We start from the raw sequence: 18,910 nt of genomic DNA, 5'->3' as shown, positions 1-18,910 counted from the left end.
GTGCCATTACAATTTATTAAAAAGTCACTTTTGCCTGCTAAGTTGAAATAATAACTTTGTCATGTTAATTTCCTTGTATCCATTTTTAAAACTATTCAGTTTTATTTTCTTCTATTTGTACTTATGACAATGCTAAAATCTTTTGATTAAATTTTCTTGTGAATACAGTTTACTTCCCCTAGAGCATTCTTTCCATAGATTATTCAAAATTTTCAGGCACAGGGAACTAAGGAAAGAAAAAGGGGGTGAGGATTGGAGACTCAAATAATGTTTCGTTTTGTAATTTCCAGCTTCTGGTAAAGAGCTGAGACCAAACTATGCTGCTGATAAGCATACATATAAACCGGTAGCCTGGAGTAGAAAAATCTGAGGAGTTGGATTCCAGTCCTTTGGACCTCTGTTTAGTTACCTTACACATAGTAAAGACTTGGGTGCTGTCTTATGCTGGATCCTCTAGAGAAGAAAAACCAGTAAAGCATCTATATAGAGACAGAGAGAAAGAGAGAGAGAGAGAGATTTATATCAAGGAAATGGCTAACAGGGTTATAGAGGCGGGAGGCTTCCCCTGACTCATGTAGCTGCAGGGGCAAACCCAAGACTGGCAGGTCAGAAAACACAACTCTGGCTCACAGGCTTTGGAGGCCGATGAATTCCAAGATCAGCAGGTAAGCTGCTAGCTCAAGTCCCAAGAACTGGAGGTCAGATGATCAGGGGCTAGCTGCAGGATCCAGAGATAGCAAAAGCCCAGGAACCTTGCCATCCACCTATATTGGATGCAGGCCACACCCTCAAGGAAAGCGCCTTTCAACTGATTGGCTACTCAAAGCAGATCGCATCATGGAGGTGATCACATTGTATCAGATCTCATCATGGAAATGATTACATCATTATACGACTGTCAGACTACATCATAAGTGCCAAACCACTGAGAATCATGGCCCAGCCAAGTTGACACACAACCTTAATAATCACAGGTGCCATTAAACCCAATAAAGTCTCTAAAGAAAACAATTTGACAAGGGATATCCCTCCAATATTATATCAAATGGCAAGAAAATAAGCAGAAAAAACCATCACTGGTGAAAGAGCTCAATCATATTTACTTGCGACTGCTTTTTCAGTAGATTAGTTTTGTTAACCAGACACTTAATTTACTTTCCTAGGCCCTAAATTCCATTTTCTTATAAGCACTCAAATGGCATCGATACCACTATAACCGATTAAATAAAGGTTTTTAGGTCTTTGAAGGTTGCATCATAGTTTACATTTAATTGTAAGTTTATTTCTTTCTTAGAATTTTTTCTGATTTTATATTTTCTCTGCTCAATCATAGAAAAAGAAAAAAACACATTTGTAGAAATTAAGTGCCATCTCAGAAAAAAAAAAAATTTATGAAATAAAACAGATTTTCTCGGAGGCCACTTGAAAAAACCGCGCTTAGCAGAGGATGGTTTCGATCCATCGACCTCTGGGTTATGGGCCCAGCACGCTTCCGCTGCGCCACTCTGCTAGCTGTTACGGTGTGGTTGCTTTTCTTCTTTATCATGTAAATGATTAGTCACTGCCGGAGTAAATGTTGTGTATTTTCTTATCTGCTTCTCTTTTACTTTCTCTTTCCCTGTCGCTCGCCTCTCCTCTATTGGCCTCTGTAAGATTGAGTGCCTCAGGAACCAGAGGACCCTAGCAGCCCCCTCCGAGTTGCGCTTTCCCAAACTGCTCGTACACATTATCTTTAGGAGCTGCTCTGAGCTCAGAGGAGGAACTGGCAGAACAAGTCGAGCAAAGCCTTCAGCAGTCCTTGCTTGGCGCGAATATGGGAAGGCATGAAGTCAGATTTGCTGCCCAGGAGAACGAGTATATTCATCAGCTCACTCTTTCGTTTCCTGTCCTCAGCAAAACTACTTTCAGAAAGCTAGAAAGTTTTTCCGGGTATGAACTAACTTAACTACTGTTTGCAGCTTCCCAGGCACCTGGTGTACCGGCGCCAGCCTCTGCGCTTGGATTCGTGAGGAAAGACTTCCGATCCCGTTGGAGTCATGTCCGCGGACAGTTTTCTCTCTCGCCCTTCGCAACTATCTGCTCTCCCAGGCCGATGGCCTTCACAGAGACCCGTGACATCCTTTCATCCTGGGTTATGTTGGCCAAAGCCCTCCCACAGCTTTCTTCTTGCCTTTTTCACTAACTTCCTTCTCCTGTCTATCCCACATCTATCTTCCTTCAAGACTTGTTCTCCCAGTCCTGGGGTAGGCACTGTTGATAGCCATTTCTCTCCAGCAACTCCACTTGCATTTTCTCTTTTCCTTCTCTAAGACACAGGTTGAGACACTGGGGTTGGCAGATAGATTTGGGGTTAGAAGGAAGTTACAAAACATGAGCATGAGAAAACTCCCTGGAATGATTCATGTGGACAAGCTGAATCTGAGAAAATCAGAACCAGGTTCCACCAGAACTTGACATAGGACCACTAAATTCAAAGTCTTGAGTATTGACCATTACAACATAGACTCCCCACGTACACTACAGGGATGAGATTTATCACCTTCCCTTAATGCCCCAGCTGCTCTTTCCTGGGGCAAACATTTTCACTGACCTCTCACTCCACTAGTGTAAAGCCTCCGGAGACTCAGGAACCTCCCCATCTGAACTCAACCTGCTTCAGACAAAAATCTGGATGGAAAACCTTTTTATAACCAAAAGCTAGGACTCCTCTCCTCGGTCCCCTCTGCTAAGGATTTTCCAAAAATCTCAAGGCTTTTAAGGTTGTGGCCCTGGCCTCCACTTTTCATTGGAAAATGAGAGAGGAAGTGGGAGGATGAGACTGAGTGCTTGCCACGTGGCAAGCAGTGCATTACCTCATTTACTACTCAGCACACTTAAATGTGGTGAAGGTATCTTTATCTCTATTTTACAGGCGAGGAGACTGAGGCACACACTTCACCTGCAGTGCTCAACTTCATGTCCATGATGTTTAACAGAATACTGCCTCGTTTCTAAAAGGTAAAAGATCAGGCAGCTAACAGACACATGAGGAAATGCTTGTGATCATTAGCCATTAGAGAAATGCAAATCAAAACTACAACGAGATACCATCACACCTCGACATTACAGATGTTAATCAAAAAAACAGAAAGTAACAAATATTGGAGAGGTTGCAGGGAGATTGGAACTCTTATGCACTGCTGGTGGGAATGTAAAATGGTACAGCCACTATGGAAAATGATAAGGTGCTTCCTTAAAAAGCTAGAAATAGAAATACCATATGACTGAGCAATCTCACTGCTAGGAATATATCCTAGAGAAATAAGAGCCATCACACGAATAGACATATGCACATCCATGTTCGTTGCAGCATTATTCACAGTAGCAAAAAGATGGAAAGAACCTAAGTGCCCATCAACAGATGAATGGATAAACAAATTATGGTACATGCACACAATGGAATACTACGTAAAGGTAAAGAACAATGATGAATCCATGAAACATCTCACAACATGGATGAATCTGGAGGGCATTAAGCTGAGTGAAATAAGTCAATCACAAAAAGACAAATATTGTGTGAGACCACTATTATTAAAACCCAAGAGAAGGTTTACACACAGGAAAAAAAAATCTCTGTTGTTTACGAGGGAGAGGAGTGGTGGGGAGGGGAAATCACTAGATAGTAGACAAGTGTTAACACTGATGAAGGGAAAGACAACACACAGTATAGGGAAAGTCAGCACAACTTGACCAAGGCAAAGTCATAGAAGCTTCCTAGACACATCCAAACACCTTGAGGGACTGAGTTACTGGGGTGGAGCACTGGGGACCATGGTCTTTGGGAACATCTAGGTCAACTGGCATAACATAGTTCATAAAGAGAATGTTCTGCACCCTACTTTGATGCACCTTGGGTATTAAAAGCTTGTGAGCAGCCATCTAAGATACATCTATTAGTTCCATCACGTTTGGAGCAAAGGAGAATGAAGAAAACCAGAGACACAAGGAAAGTATTAGTCCGAAAGACTAGTGGACCACATGAACCACAGCCTCCACCAGCATGAGGCCAGAAAGCTCTGACAGGGATCACAATAGAGGTCCCGGACAGAGCAGGAGAAAAAATGTAGAACAAAATTCAAACTCAGATAAAAAGACCAGAGTTACTGGTCTGACAGAGAATGGAGGAACCCCCCCACCGACTATGGCCCCCTCGACATCCTGCTAACTTAGAACTGAATCCAAGTCTGATGTCTACCTTTCAGCCAAAGATGAGACAGGCCTATAAAACAATAACACACTGTGAGGAACGTATTTCTGAGTTCAATCAAGTATAGGAAACCAAATGGGCAACACCTACTCAAAAGTAAAGACAAAAAGGCAGGAAGGGACAGGAAACCTGGTCAAATGGACACGGAGAACCCAGGGTGGAAAGGAAATGGGGACAGTGCTGATACATTGCAGGGACTGCAAAAGAATTGGAGCTCTTGAGGAAAGGTAAAGTAAGAATTTTAGAGAAATCACTTCAGGAAAACTAGTATTTACCAGAAACAGAAATAGGTGTGATTAAACAACAAGGCTGGGAGAGAATTTTTGTGCCGTGGGTTATTTATTATAAAGGGAGTGGTGAGGGGATGGGCAGATTCTTTAGTGGAAGGTTAGAGAGGGTAATTGAAGGAAATCAGCAGTTTTCCAGGTTCGGAATTGAAGCAGGGTTCCGGGTTCCCCATCCTGCTATCACGAAAGACGCCCCGTGAGGATGCCAGATAGACCTATAGATGTTTTTCCGCCACTGCCTTACGCATCCCCATCCCCGAGTTCATACGGGGCCTGCAGGTTGTGAAATTTTACAAGTCAGTTATCTTGTTACTTCGTTAGCGGCTCAGACTGTCAAGCTCCAAGAGAACTTTAGGAAAGAGCTTTGATGACGGCTGGAAGCTCGAGTCCCCCCAGAGGCACCTCAGAAGAAAGCCTGGCGACTAACTTCTGAAAAATCAGCCATTGAAAGCCCTAAGGAGCACAGTTCTACTCTGACACACTTGGGGTCGCCTTGAGTTGGAATAGACTCCACGACAACTGCTTTTTTTATTGGTGGGCCGACCTCTCTTCCTGAACAAACGCAGGCGAGCAGCTCTGTCACTTTAACTGCGTTCTCGCTGCTCCCCTGGGCGCTGTGTTCCAGCAGGACAGTCCTTTCTCAGTTTACATAAAGAAGCGCTAGATTCGGAAGGAGGCGCCACCTCGTGGACACTGGTTAAGGCGCAAAACCAGCTGGTGACTCGCCCAGTCTACTCTGATTTCCTGAAAAGGTTCTTTGCACACCCAGGTTTGAAAGGTTAATCATCATGAGTGGCGGCCCTGTGGTGTAGTGGTTAGCATTCTGGACTTTGAATCCAGCTGTCCGAGTTCAAATCTTCGTGGGACCTTGCAAGTTTGGGATACCTGGTGGTGCAGTAAGGTTTAAAGCTTCAGCTGCTAAGGTCAGCAGCTTGAATCCACCAGCTACTCCTTGGAAACTCTGTGGGGTAGCTCTACTCTATCGTATAAGGTTGAACAAGTTTGGTTTTTGTTTTTTTCTTTTTAAGGTGGCTCTCACTTAAGCTGTCACTCAGCGAACTATCTACAAAAAACCCAGCGAATTATGTACAAGTCACTCACTCGGGGAATTATCTACAAGTCAGGAAACCAGGATGAGGATGGTTAAGAACTATTTGTTGTCGGCATGGTGGAAACAGGAAGTTGCCAGGAGAGAGGCCGAAAATGCTCAGCCTGCGATTTCCTATCGCCAAAACGTAGAACAGGATTGTAACCGCCAGGTTTGAACCTGTGGGAAGAGATTCAATTAAGTTTTGATCACCTTAAGCATCAGACCACCGGTACTGCCTTTTTAATCGGGAGATCAAAATACACTCCCCTAGAAAAGTGCTTTAGATCCTGCTTTAGTTATCTAATACTGCTCTAACAGAAATACCACAAGTAGCTGGCTTTAACAAACAAAAATTAATTTTCTCACAGTTTAGGAGGCTAGAAGTCTGAATTCAGGGCCCTGGCTCTAGGGAAGGTCCTTGTCTCTTTTCAGCTTCTGTTTCTTGGTTCCTTGGAGATCTCATGTGGCAGAGCACCTATCTTCCCCCATCTGTGCTTGCTTGCTTGCTCAGTATGTTCTTTTATATCTCAAAACAGATTGATTTAAAACACACCCCACACTCATACTGCCCATCAACATAACAAAAGAAAACCTAATCCCAAATGAAATTATAATCACAGGTATAGGGGTTAGGATTTACAACATATTTTGGAGGGACATAATTCAAGCCATAACAGATCCAAACACTTAAAATTTTACAAAGCTTTTCAGAAGGTTCACGGTTCTTTTTCACTGCTGACTATAAACTCTTCCTCCCCACTTAAGGATTATTCTCTGGGCCTTATACCCTACTAGTAACTTATTTGCAACAAGATGACTAAGTAAAAAAGATTGATCTACTCAAGAAACATCTTTTTTTGATTGCACCTGTAAGTTTACTAATGTGGTCTTAAAATCCTTGTGTAAGATTCCGTCTCGTAATTATATTTGAAACAGTATTTGTTGCTGTACTGATTTTTAAGTTTTTCTAATAATCCCTCAGTCAGAGCAGTGTGTCTTCTCCAAAGTCCTATCATTTATTTTCTAACCTCATAAAACTGACCAGAAGATTCATTACAAACCATTGCTTTTCTTTTGCATATTTAACCTGTAGAGATATTTTTCTTGTTACTGCTTTCTCATTCTTACCTCCTTCTTTCTCTCATGTTCCTTGAAATGGATAAGACATGGATGTCTTAGTTATCTAGTGCTGCTCTAACAGAAATACCACAAATAGGTGGCTTTAACAAACAGAAATTTATTTTCTCATAGTTTAGGAGGTTAGAAGTCCAAATTCAGGGTGCCAGCTCTAGGGGAAGGCTTTCTTTCTCTGTCAGCTCTGGAGGAAGGCCCTTGTCTCTTTGAGTTTCTGCTCCCGGGTGATCTTCATGTGGCTTGGCATCTCTCTTTCCCTATCTCTGCTCACTTGCTTGCTTGTTTAATCTCTTCTATATCTTAAAAGAGACAACTCAAGATGCCCTAATCCTGCCTCATTAACATAACAAACACAACCCATTCACAAATGAGATAACCACCGGCAGCAGTTAGAATTTACAACACATACTTTTGGGGGAGACAATTCAATCCATAACATTGTATAAGACATTTGGTTTTCAGATTGACTGGTTTTTTTCATCACTTCACAATGGACTGACATCACCCATCCCAGTATGAAGCAGTTAGTATTATCAGAAGCTGCACCAGAGTTACAAGGCCTGTTCATGTTGTGTTGCCCATCTTATATATCTGTTCTTAAGAATAAGTAAACTTAGTGATGGAGAGTCTATTGTGTCTTTGAGTTTGATTGTGAATCCATGCCTAAGACCCTCCTGTGGTGGTCATGCAGAGCGGCTAGTGGCCCTTCTACTAGGTGGTCTGTGTCAGGGGGTCAATAGTGGTCACACAATCTCTTTAAAATATCAGTTTCTAAATGTACAACTTTCAGTTTTACTGTCTCATGTTTTACCTATTGGTGGACACATCTGTCAGGAGTGCCTCAGGTTCTCCCTTTACTAGTTTTCCTTGTAAAATCCACCTTTCTCAAATTTTTCAAAAGAAATCACACCTCTCATCCGTTTGGAATACTAACATAATTCATTGCATTGGAATATAAAAAACTTCTGGAATAAATTAAGACACACTGGAAATACTGATGTCTGAGAAGCCCCCTTAAATCTAGGCACAGGGCTCAGCTCTAGTTGGTTATTTTACATAAATTTACAGATGAAGAAGCAAAAAATTCCTTATTTTCTTCTAAAAAATCTGTTGAATCATTTAGTATAGAAATGGCGTAAATTGGTGATAATACAGTGCTTTGTATTTCCATGAACTTTTATTGAGTTTACAGAAGAGACTTGATTATCATTTTTTGCCAACATTTTTGGGATACAATAAATCTATATTGCATTTTACCGGGGCATGACTCTCTTGCTCTCTGTCATTCCCTAACCACTTTGCTACCCATTTATTAATTGCGACTATGCACTTCTTATATTTATTTCATTTTAGTGGGGATATGTTACAGATTCTACTACAAATGATACACATGCCCATTATCACAAATATAGTTTCTTAAGCTCCACACTAACTATTGGCCCGTTGTCTTTTTGCTATTGATTCCCACAGAGCCCTTAAAGTTCTAGGGGGCAAAAAGTACCCATGAATATATAAACTACTTTGAGAAAGCTCAGCCCCAATCACCTCACTAACAGATGCAGATTCAGCAAATTTATTTTTTATAATTTATTATCTCTTAAAATTCATTATTACAGTGGTCAGCTTGAGAACAGTTTATCTAGGATCAGTTGGGGCAGAGTTTGGGTGTTTGGGTCAGGCACCAAGGGGATCATCTAAGCAGGTGGTCAGCCTTGGAGAGAGAAGATAACAGATGGTAGGTCTCTAGGCATAGGGCTGGTTGAGTTCATAGCAACATCTTTATGAGAAAGAAAAAATAGGAGCAACTTGACTGTCCAACAAATGGGATTTAATCAAATAAACTACAGTACAGGGATAGAAAGGAATAACAAAGATAACATAGCTCTTTATGATATTGGTGTTTGAAATACGGCCATGATAAAAAACTTAAAAAAAAAAAAAAAAAGATATGTAATTGAAGGACGACAGGGCGGGTGGGGACAGTGTGCACAAATGTGGCCCTGCTTGGGAGACCCAGCCCACGGGATGATAGTGGTGCAGGGTTCTGTGAAAGGGCCAATAGGAAGGCCCCGTGACTGTGCCCGAGGGTGTCATTTCTGCGAAAGGTGTCTTGAACCTTGTTCATCTCCTGCCTCACCAGATGAGGCTTAAGGGGAGGGAGGCAACTGTGCACAAAGATGTCACTCATGAGCAGCCCTCATGACCCCAGAACTAGCTGCAAGACAATGAGTGCAGTGGCATCTCTAGGAGCGTGCAGACTGCACTGAGTGACATTGTCTGAGGGGGTGACACCAAAATGACTGTCTATAGAATTTTTGTGCAGTGTTTCACCAGAAATTTATTATTTCTTAATAAAAATGTTCCTCTAGTTAGTTATAACAACAAAAACACTTTTCATAAGCCCAGCTTCCATGTATCAAAATATCTGCAAGGCTAAAAGTCTATGCTAATTTACTTTTTGAACCTTGTAATGTACTCTGGAGCCCTAGTGGTTAAGAACTCAGCTGCTACTAAAACATCAGCAGTTCAAATCAACCAGTCGCTCTTTGGAAACCTTATGAGGCAGTTCTACTATGTCTTATAGGGTCACTATGAATTGGAATCAACTCGAAGGCAATGGGTTTGTTTTTTTTGTTTTATGCGCTCTGGTCAGTGCCGTCATTATTACTCAATTCCAATGACGCTTGGAATCATGTAATTTCATCTGCACGTGCTGTTGTTGTCGTTGCTACCAGTGTTTTTATAGTTGCTGATTTTGTCAAATTTTCTGATGTTATAGCTACAGTATTGTGGTAATTAGTATTTGTGAACCTGTATCAATAACTTTTTTGAGAATGAAATAGTAATTAAAGGAAAAGAAGGAGTGATGTCTTAGACTGCATTCTCTAGAGAAGCAAAACCAGTGAAGTGTACATAGATATATATATATAGAGAGAGAGAGGTTTATCTCAAAGAAATGGCTCACACAGTTGTAGAGGCTGGCAAGTCCCAACTCTGTGGGTCAAGCGTCAAGCTGGAGGCTTCTCCTGACTCATGTAGCTGCAGGGGCTGATGAACCCAAATCCACAGGTCAGACAGCAGGTTGCTGGTCCAAGTTCCAAGAACTGGAAGTCAGATGCTGACAAGCCGAATGCAAGATTCAGATCACAGCAAAAGCCAGTGAGCACTGCCAGAAAGTCCACATATATTGGATGCAGGCCACACCCCCAAGGAAACTCCCTTTCCACTGATTGGCTACTCACAGCAGATCCCATCATGGAGGTGATCACTTTATATCAGATATCATCATGGAGGTAATTACATCATTGTGTTGTTGTTAGGTGCCGTTGAGTTGGTTCCAACTCATAGCAACCCTATGTACTACAGAATGAAACACTGCCCAGTCCTGCACCATGCTCACAATTGTTGTTATGCTTGAGCACATTGTTGCAGTCACTGTGTCAAACCATCTCATTGAGGGTCTTCCTTTTTTTTGCTGACCCTCTACTTTACCAAGCATGGTGTCCTTCTTCAGCTACTGATCCCTCCTGACAACACGGCCAAAGTATGCAAGATGTTGTCTCGCCATCCTTGCTTCTAAGGAGCATTCTGGCTGTACTTCTTCCAAGACAGATTTGTTCGTTCTTTTGGCAGTCCATGGTATATTCAATATTCTTCAACACCACAATTCAAAGGCGTCAATTCTTCTTCTGTCTTTCTTATTCATTGTCCAGCTTTCGCATGCATATGATGCGATTGAAAATACCATGGTCAGGCGCACCCTAGTCTTCGCTTTTCAACACTTTAAAGGGGCCTTTTGCAGCAGATTTGCCCAGTGCAATGCATCATTTGATTTCTTGACTGCTGCTTCCATGGGTGTTGATTGTGGATCCAAGTAAAATGAAATCCTTGACAACTTCAATCTTTTCTCTTTTTATCATGATGTTGCTTATTGGTCCAGTTGTGAGGATTTTTGTTTTCTTTATGTTGAGGTGTAATTCATACTGAAGACTGTAGTCTTTGATCTTCATCAGTAAGTGCTTCAAGTTCTCTTCACTTTCAGCAAGCAAGGTTGTGTCATTTGCATAATGCAGGTTGTTAATGAGTCTTCCTCCAATCCTGATGACCCGGTCTTCTTCATATAGTCCAGCTTCTTGGATTATTTGCTCAGCATACAGGTTGAATAGCTTTGGTGAAAGGATACAACCCTGATGCACATCTTTCCTGCCTTTAAACCACGCACTATCCCCTTGTTCTATCCGAACAATTGCTTCTTGATCTATGTACGAGCTCCTCATGTGCACAATTAAGTGTTCTGGAATTCCCATTCTTCACAATGTTATCCATAATTTGTTATGATCCACACAGTGGAATACCTTTGCAGAGTCAATAAAATACAGGTAAACATCTTTCTGGTACTCTCTGCTTTCAACCAGGATCCATCTTACGTCAGCAATGATATCCATGGTTCCACATCCTCTTCTAAATCTGGCCTGAATTGCTGCAGCCGCTTTTGAATGATGTTCAGCAAAATTTTACTTGCATGTGATATTAATGATATTGTTCAATAATTTCCACATTCGGTTAGATCACCTTTCTTGGGAATAGGCATAAATATGGGTCTCTTCCAGTCGGTTGGCCAGGTAGCTGTCTTCCAAATTTCTTGGCATAGTTGAGTGAGCACTTCCAGCACTGCATCTGTTTGTTGAAACATCTCAGTTGATATTCCGTCAATTCCTGGAATCTTGTTTTTCACCAATGCCTTCAGTGCAGCTTGGACTTCTTCCTTCAGTACCATCGGTTCCTGATCATATGCTACCTCTTGAAATGTTTGAACATCGACCAATTCTTTATGGTATAGTGAGTCTGTGTATTCTTTCCATCTTCTTTTGATGCTTCCTGAGACGTTTGAATCCTTCAATATTGCAACTCAAGGCTTGAATTTTTTCATCAGTTCTTCCAGCTTGAGAAATGCTCACTGTGTTCTTCCCTTTTGGTTTTCTATCTCCAGCTCTTTGCACATGTCATTGTAATACTTTACTTTGTATTCTCGAGCCACCCTTTGAAATCTTCAGTTCTTTCACTTCACCATTTCTTACTTTTGCTTTAGCTACTTCACGTTCAAGAGCAAGTTTCAGAGTCTCTTCTGACATCCATTTTGGTCTTTTCTTTCTTTCCTGTCTTTTTAATGACCTCTTGCTTTCTTCATGCATGTTGTCGTTGAAGTCATCCCACAACTCGTCTGGTCTTCGGCCTGTGGAAGACACCAGTGGGGGGAGGAGGTGACACCTTTCGAGCTCCTGTTCTGAGTGGCTGAGGGACACCTACAGGGCATGACGGGGACCCCTGCGCCGGCTGCTGCCCGGCTGCGCACCAGCAAACCCCGCCTCCAGTCTCCTCCGCCTCCAGTGCTGCTGTTGTTCTTCGCGGCCGTACCCGCTCCACGTGGCCCACAGTCCCCAGGTCACCAGTCCTGAGCACCCACAAGTGCCGCGCACACTCACCCTGCGGACCTTGGGTTGCTCTCCCCTCTTGAACGGGGGGACACAGGCAGGCGGATAGGCCTGCTCGGGTGCCCTGACTGTGTAGGCCAGGTGCAGCCTGGCCCCCACTCGCTTCTGTCTACGCTGCTCCGTGAACCCGGGCCACGCGGCCGTCTAAGGGCACTGCGGAAGCCTGGCCGAAGGACCCCGGGCAGCGCGCAGCAGCCAGCAGAGGACAGAGTAGAGGCACGAGCTCCCTGCCTCGGCATCAAAGTTGTGGGGCATCTGTCCCGGCAGCGTAGGCCCCGCGTGTCCCCTGGGTCAGCTGGGTGCCGACCTGGCCGGGGCGGGGCCCAGGGGCAGGACGGTTCCAAACTCCTGGAGACCAGCGCTCTTTCCTCGCGCCAGGACCCCAACGGTCAATCCAACACTGCGCGCGCTTCGCTTCGCTTGCGGCCGCGTCCACGAACAACCGCACTAGAAGGCTGAAACTGCGGTACCACTCCCGGTGGGCAGTTACCTGGGCGAATCAGGAGCCGGTCGCGGTCCCCAGTCCAGAAGTACAATGACCTGCCTGAGAGGCCAGTGTGTACGGCGTCCCGCCTGCCTGGGCGCCCGGACAGCGTTCGGCGCACTCACCACGTCCACGGCTCCACCCGGCCACGCCACGCACATCCACCAGGAGGTCGCCCTACCGGAATCCCGCCCATCGCACCGCGTAGGTGCTCATTTAGGCTTGGAGGCACATTCCCAAAATTCCATTAAGTTGTTGTTGTCAGTTGCCGTCCATTTGATTCTGACTCATGGCGACTGGCATTGGTCCTTTCCGACCGCCGGAAAAGTTACTTTAGGCTGAGGCTTTGGTCAGCTCGGCACCCCAGAGCAATGTGGAGCCAGGTGACAATTAAGATCGCTCCTCTTGAGCAAAGAGTGCCCCCCTTCATCCTCTTTGCAGGGTTCCCACCCTCTTAGGAGCCCCCAGACCCGTATGCAAAAGTGACAAGTGCTGAGGGCCCTCAGAGACTGCAAGAAACGGAGAGAGAAGGTGGAAGATCCATATACCCTGAGAGCCTGGACAGTAAGAGAAGCCCCGAGACCAGACTATTCCTCTCTTAGTGAAAAATTGAGCCCTTTCTTTGTGCCCAGGTCTGGGACCCTCAAGAGAAACCTCCACTCCTGGAGCTCAGATCACAGCTTAAGTAAGAAAAACTGTCCATCCTCCATGATCTCCTTGACCAGCTCAAAACGAACTACCATTAGGAGCTCCTACAGGTCTGCTGGAGATTTCTTAGAGCCATGGAAGAGACAAGGTCCCAGTTTATCAACCCAGCCAGTGGAGCAGCTAGCAAAGAGGAGAAAAGGAAGTTCGTCTCACTCTCCAGCTCCACTGGTATCAGACAAGGTAATCCCAACAACACTTGGCAGTTCTGGGCAGCAAAATCAGATTCTGCTGCTACCATCAGCCCTGGAATCAGCTGACCATGACCGCACCTCCCCAGCTTGGTTATTCAGTCCCCTCTGAGGACCTAGCCTTGGAGAAGAAAGCTGGCCTCCAGTGCAGCAACAAAGCCAGAGAGAATAAGACTGAGGCCACCACAGACGCTGTCACTGACACTTGGCCTGATATTCAGCCTTCTGTGTCTCTCACCAGGGACAGCTCCATCTTCAGCTGGAAAGCTTAAAGAAAATGCCGGAGTCTCCAGGTCAATTGACCTTCCCATGGTCTACTGGAGAGGCAAACAGTGTGACTCATTTGCCTCTGAAGGCATTGGCCTGCTGGTTCCCCTTGGGTCCGCACTGTCAGAGCCCCTTCCAGGCACTAGCTGCTTTCATCCTGCTGACTCATACTACTCCCACATCACAGGTCACTGACATCACCAGGCCACCTCTGACCTCTCAAGCTGACAGGTCTGCCATGCCGCCAGACCTGCCAGCCATTGCCCCTGCAACACCCACCATGCCAAGTACTTTGTTTGGGTTGATGAGTAGCCCGGCTCCCTGTCCTCTTGCATCTGAACCTCTGTTTGCAATTTCTGCTTCCTCTGTGAGTGACCAGGAAGGAGGGAGAGGGTTTTGATGTGTTCAAAAGTCTCTTCAGCATCAGGAGTAGAACTTCCAACTCTCCAGCATCAGGAGTAGAACTTCCAAGCCCCCACCCAAAAGCAAGATTAAACCAAAACCCATCGTCTTCAACTCAACTCTGACTCATGGCAATCCCATGTGTGTCAGAGAACTGTGCTCCATAAGATTTTCAATAGCTGGTTTTTAGATGTTATCTCTTAAGGTGGGTCTTTGTAGTGTAGTGGTTAGTATGTTTACCTATCACGGTCATGGGTTTGAAAACGGCTGGGAATTTTCAGTCTTTGAAAGTTGGCTCTTAAATTTGCATCAGGAATTCTGTGCTTTAGATTTACAGGATATAGATTTACATTTGGATGGACCAAAAGAACTTTAACCCTCTCTCTTCCAACCTCGACCTGTAAAGGGAAGTCTGTTCTGACCTCAGCATATTGGCAGCCTGGTTCCCTGTATAGAAACACATGTAACTCTACGGTTTCCTGCCTGCACCCTGCCAGTGGAACTCTGAGAGCCAGAGCAAGACGTGTTAGTCCTCTGCTAAGAAGGAGAAGGACTGCACCTGCAAACCAAGTGGCGATGACTCCTCTAGTGTCAATTATAAGACACCAGAGATCTCTGCCAATTTTATTCTTGCTAGACAATGTTTGCCAAAATCATCAATGGGGGAAGCAGATAGATGTGTGGATGGAGTGAAGTGGGAGGTGGGGAAAGATGAATATGATAAGTTTCTTGCTCTCATCTGCACAGAGATTTCTGTCAGCCAGAGACTACTTAATTACCTGATTTGCATGACTGTTCTTTCCCTTCTAGTTTCTACCATACCTGCCCCAGACACCCTGGGACTTGGTTCTCAGTAGGGTTTAATGTTAGGCTGTTCAACTCAAATGCATTCCCCTCAGTTGGAAATGCTCATGGCCCTAGCTCACTGCCAGGAGCTTCTCTTCCATGGGATCAACACCAAGTTCCACTTGATGCAGAACGCTCAGGGTAGGGCAGGGCGGGGTTGAGGGTTTAAGGTGGGATTACTGCATGTGTGTAGAGAATGGTCTGTGGATTGGACACTGAGGCCATTACAAGAAACGTCTTTCTCCCTGAAATTTCCCAGGATTCAGAATCCAGCTCAGCTTGAAGTTGAGGCCAGGAAACAAAGCGGTCCTTGGTGGGAGGGGAGATTTAAAACATGATGCTGGTTACTAAGGTGATATCAGTTTGCTTCCACACAATGGTGATAAGAAGTATTATGTCTCGAAGGAAGGGATTCTATAGGGCACGTCTTAGTATTTCATCCCTAATAGTAAAAGTAAATGGAAAACTGTTGTTGTTGTTAGTTGCCTTCAAGTAGATGCTGACTCATGGTTACTCCATGCGTTACAGAGTAGGGGGCAGGGGACTGGGGAGAGACAGATGACTGACAACTCTGAGCCTTCGGGAATGAAGGTTTGGGTAACTTCACCAGGTAAAGAACCCTGATTGGCTGAAGTTCTGGCTGAAGGGCGGGGGCAGAATCAGCTTACAGGTTGGTGGAGCTATACTACAGTTACAAGGTCCCTAGGTGGCTCAGACGGTTTGGGCTTGACTGATAACCTAAAGGTTGGCATTTAGAACCCACCGAGCGGTACTGCAGAAGAAAAGGCTTGGAGACCTGCTTCGGTTAAGATTATAGCCAAGAAAACCCTACAGGGTGCAGTTCTACTCTGTAACACAGGATTGCCATGAGTTGGAATCCACTCAACCAACAACAGCCCCAGCTGAGAAGAATAACAGAAAAAGCCATTGATATCAGGACTTCATAATCAATTACCAAATGAGAACTGTAGTAGTCTTGCATATTTTCTGTATTATATGTATGTGTTTATTTGTATATGCTAAACATTGTTTTTCTTCTCTCTCCTTCCCATTTTATTTTATATACAAATTGTTGGACATTAACTTTACAGTTTAGTCTCCAGGTAACAGAATATTCAATGGAATTGTGACTGAATTTGTGGAGTAATTAATATAGCCAGCAATGGATACAATGACCCTTGGGACTGTTTGACACCTCATTTGAAGGAAAGGGTGAGAACTTTAACAAAATTTTAAACGGCCCTGTGATGTGGCACAGATACCTTTATTTTTTAGGAGGAGCCCACTGGAGTCCTCAATAATTCTTCTAAAATGTCCTCACAATTGGACTCCCTTCAGTTCAACTCAAGGAATGGTGGTTCCCTAAGATGTGTGCTATCTTTTTTTTTGAGGGGGGAAAAGGAGGTGTCCAATAAGGGGGCAGAGACACTCTATAAAAGAGATGTGTGTGAGACAACTCCTATGCAATCTAGAACGTCAATTACTTACATATCGTGCTGTGTAAACTCCATCCACCACAGCAAGCACACAACCCACTTTGAAATGACTTCTACTGAGCTATTTTAAAAAGTAGAAAATTGAAACTAACCTCTGAAATTGAGGACCTCTTCTCAGGCATCCAATTCTGAAGACTCCTAGCTGCATCTGAAGGGATCTGGACCCGAAGGTGCCCTTTTATTGAAATCACACCTTTCACCCACATCCTGACATAACCATCTCTCACCTTTGGTTGGATTTCTAACCAAAATAAGGCAGCAAATTCATCAGGGACAGTTCTACTCTGCCTATATGTTTGCTATGAGTTGGGATCAACTTGACAGCAACGGGATGTAGATCTCTAGGATTTCTGGAGGGTATGTTATAGATTAAGGTTATATGGATATTCAATAATCATATGAAATTTTACTTGACACCACTTTATGTAGGTAGTATGCAAGGAGAGGTGCACTGGCCAGGAAATCAAACCCAGGTGGCCTGCATGGAAGGTGAGAATTCTACCACTGAACTGCCACTGTACCATCTCATGGGCACCACCACCCATCTGTCAGTGGAGGGCTTTAGCTATGATGCTGAATAGGTTTCAGCTGAGCTTCCAGACTAAGATGGACTAGGAAGAAAGGCCTAGTGATCTACACCAATGAAAATGCTGTGGATCCCAACAGTCCAGTCCACAACTGATCATGGGTGTGGCACAGGACCAGGCAGTGGTTTGTTCCATTGTGCATGGAGTCACCATGGGGGTGGGGGAGGAAGTAACTTGACAGCAGCTAACAACAACAAAGCAAGGAGAAACAGTGTACTCAGTGTATGCAATGGTAGTTAATATAATTTATTTTATTATGAAAAATATGGGTAAATATTTCCTTTAATTTTTGCTTCCAAATTTAATTTTCTTCATAATTAAAATTTCCCAAACATAAAATAGGAATATTTATCTTTAAAATGTTTAATTCATACCAATGCAGAAGGGCAAAAGAAGAACACAATTAGCAATAATTTTCATAATATAAAATTGAAACATTTAATATTAATCATGACTAATCCTTTTTTAAAAAATCTGCTAGTACTATGTAGTCATAGAAGTTGTGGCTCCCTTTTTCCTAATTATATATCACCAAATCACAATAATTAACAACTTTGTGTCCCCTGATAAAGGCTTCTCAAAAATAGCATCCTCTAACATTTTTTTGTTTTGAGTAATATCCCACCCTCTCAGCTTTCCATCCTGTTCTGCCGCCATGAAGAGAAAGATTTGGATTGTTGCAATCTCAACCTCTTTGGCTCTCTGTTATTTTGCACTCTTCTAGCAAGGTCATTATCTAGCTATCTTTTAAAAATTAATCTCTAAACCCCACATTTTCTACTGGCTAATATCTTATTTCTCATCTTTTATAGTAAAACTCCTCTAAAGAGTTACTTGTTTTAATTATATGCAATCCTTCTTCCATTCTTTACACCAAGCAAAAGTTTGATATCACTGCTTAATTGAAAATGCTTTTCTAACAATACAGAAAAGATGTTTGCATCTATAGAACGAGTCATTTATATCAGACTCTCAATAAGTACTAGTTTCTGCCTCCTCTACCCTTTATCCTCTCAAAATATACAGAATCTGAAATATGGTCTGATTTAATATAAGGGACAGCCAATTAAATTTACTCTTATCATCAAATGATAAGTAAGAGAATTTGAAACATCAGAAGAATTGTGTAAGTCCTCTTGATCCACTAGTGGCGAAAATGGAGGTCCACATGGGATTACAAGCCACTGATGCCCATTCATGGTTTTTTTAAAAAAAATTTAACTAGTTTTTTAAAACAAATTCTTTTTTTTTTTTGTCAGTACACATATAGTTTTATGACATTATTTAACAACCCCACGACATGTCAACCCTCTCCCTTCTCGACCTTTTTTTTCTTTTTTTAGTGAAAATATACATAGCCAAAGATACAGAATTTCAAAAATTTCTACATGCACAGTTCAGTGACATCGATTACGTTCTTCCAGTTGTGCTGCTGTTCTCACTTTAGATGAAGGTTTGCAGAACAACATAGTTTCTCATTAAACAATTAGTACACATGTTGCCCTATGACAATGGTTAACAACCCCACTACACATCAACACTGTCTTTACTCATCCTTGGGTTCCCTATCACCAGCTTTCCTGTCCCCTTCTGCCTTCTGGTCCTTGTCCCTGGACTGCTGTGCCTCATTAGTCCCGTTTTTTTTTATGGGGCTGTCCAATCCCCAGCTGAACAGTGAACCTC

The 18,910-nt window shown here is 43.4% G+C and overlaps 1 non-coding gene across 1 annotated transcript; it reads right to left on the bottom strand.

The window, feature by feature from the left end:
* Positions 1 to 1,438: 1,438 nt before the first annotated feature.
* On the bottom strand, positions 1,439 to 1,510 carry TRNAM-CAU (transfer RNA methionine (anticodon CAU)). The gene has a single exon. It is a non-coding gene; the product is annotated as a tRNA-Met (tRNA).
* Positions 1,511 to 18,910: the final 17,400 nt, after the last annotated feature.

The sequence above is a fragment of the Trichechus manatus genome, unplaced genomic scaffold, assembly GCF_000243295.1.
Source record: "Trichechus manatus latirostris isolate Lorelei unplaced genomic scaffold, TriManLat1.0 scaffold00180, whole genome shotgun sequence".
Taxonomy (NCBI): Eukaryota; Metazoa; Chordata; class Mammalia; order Sirenia; family Trichechidae; genus Trichechus; species Trichechus manatus.
The sequence above is the reverse complement of the archived record's forward strand: the minus strand, read 5'-3'. Positions and strand labels throughout refer to the sequence as shown.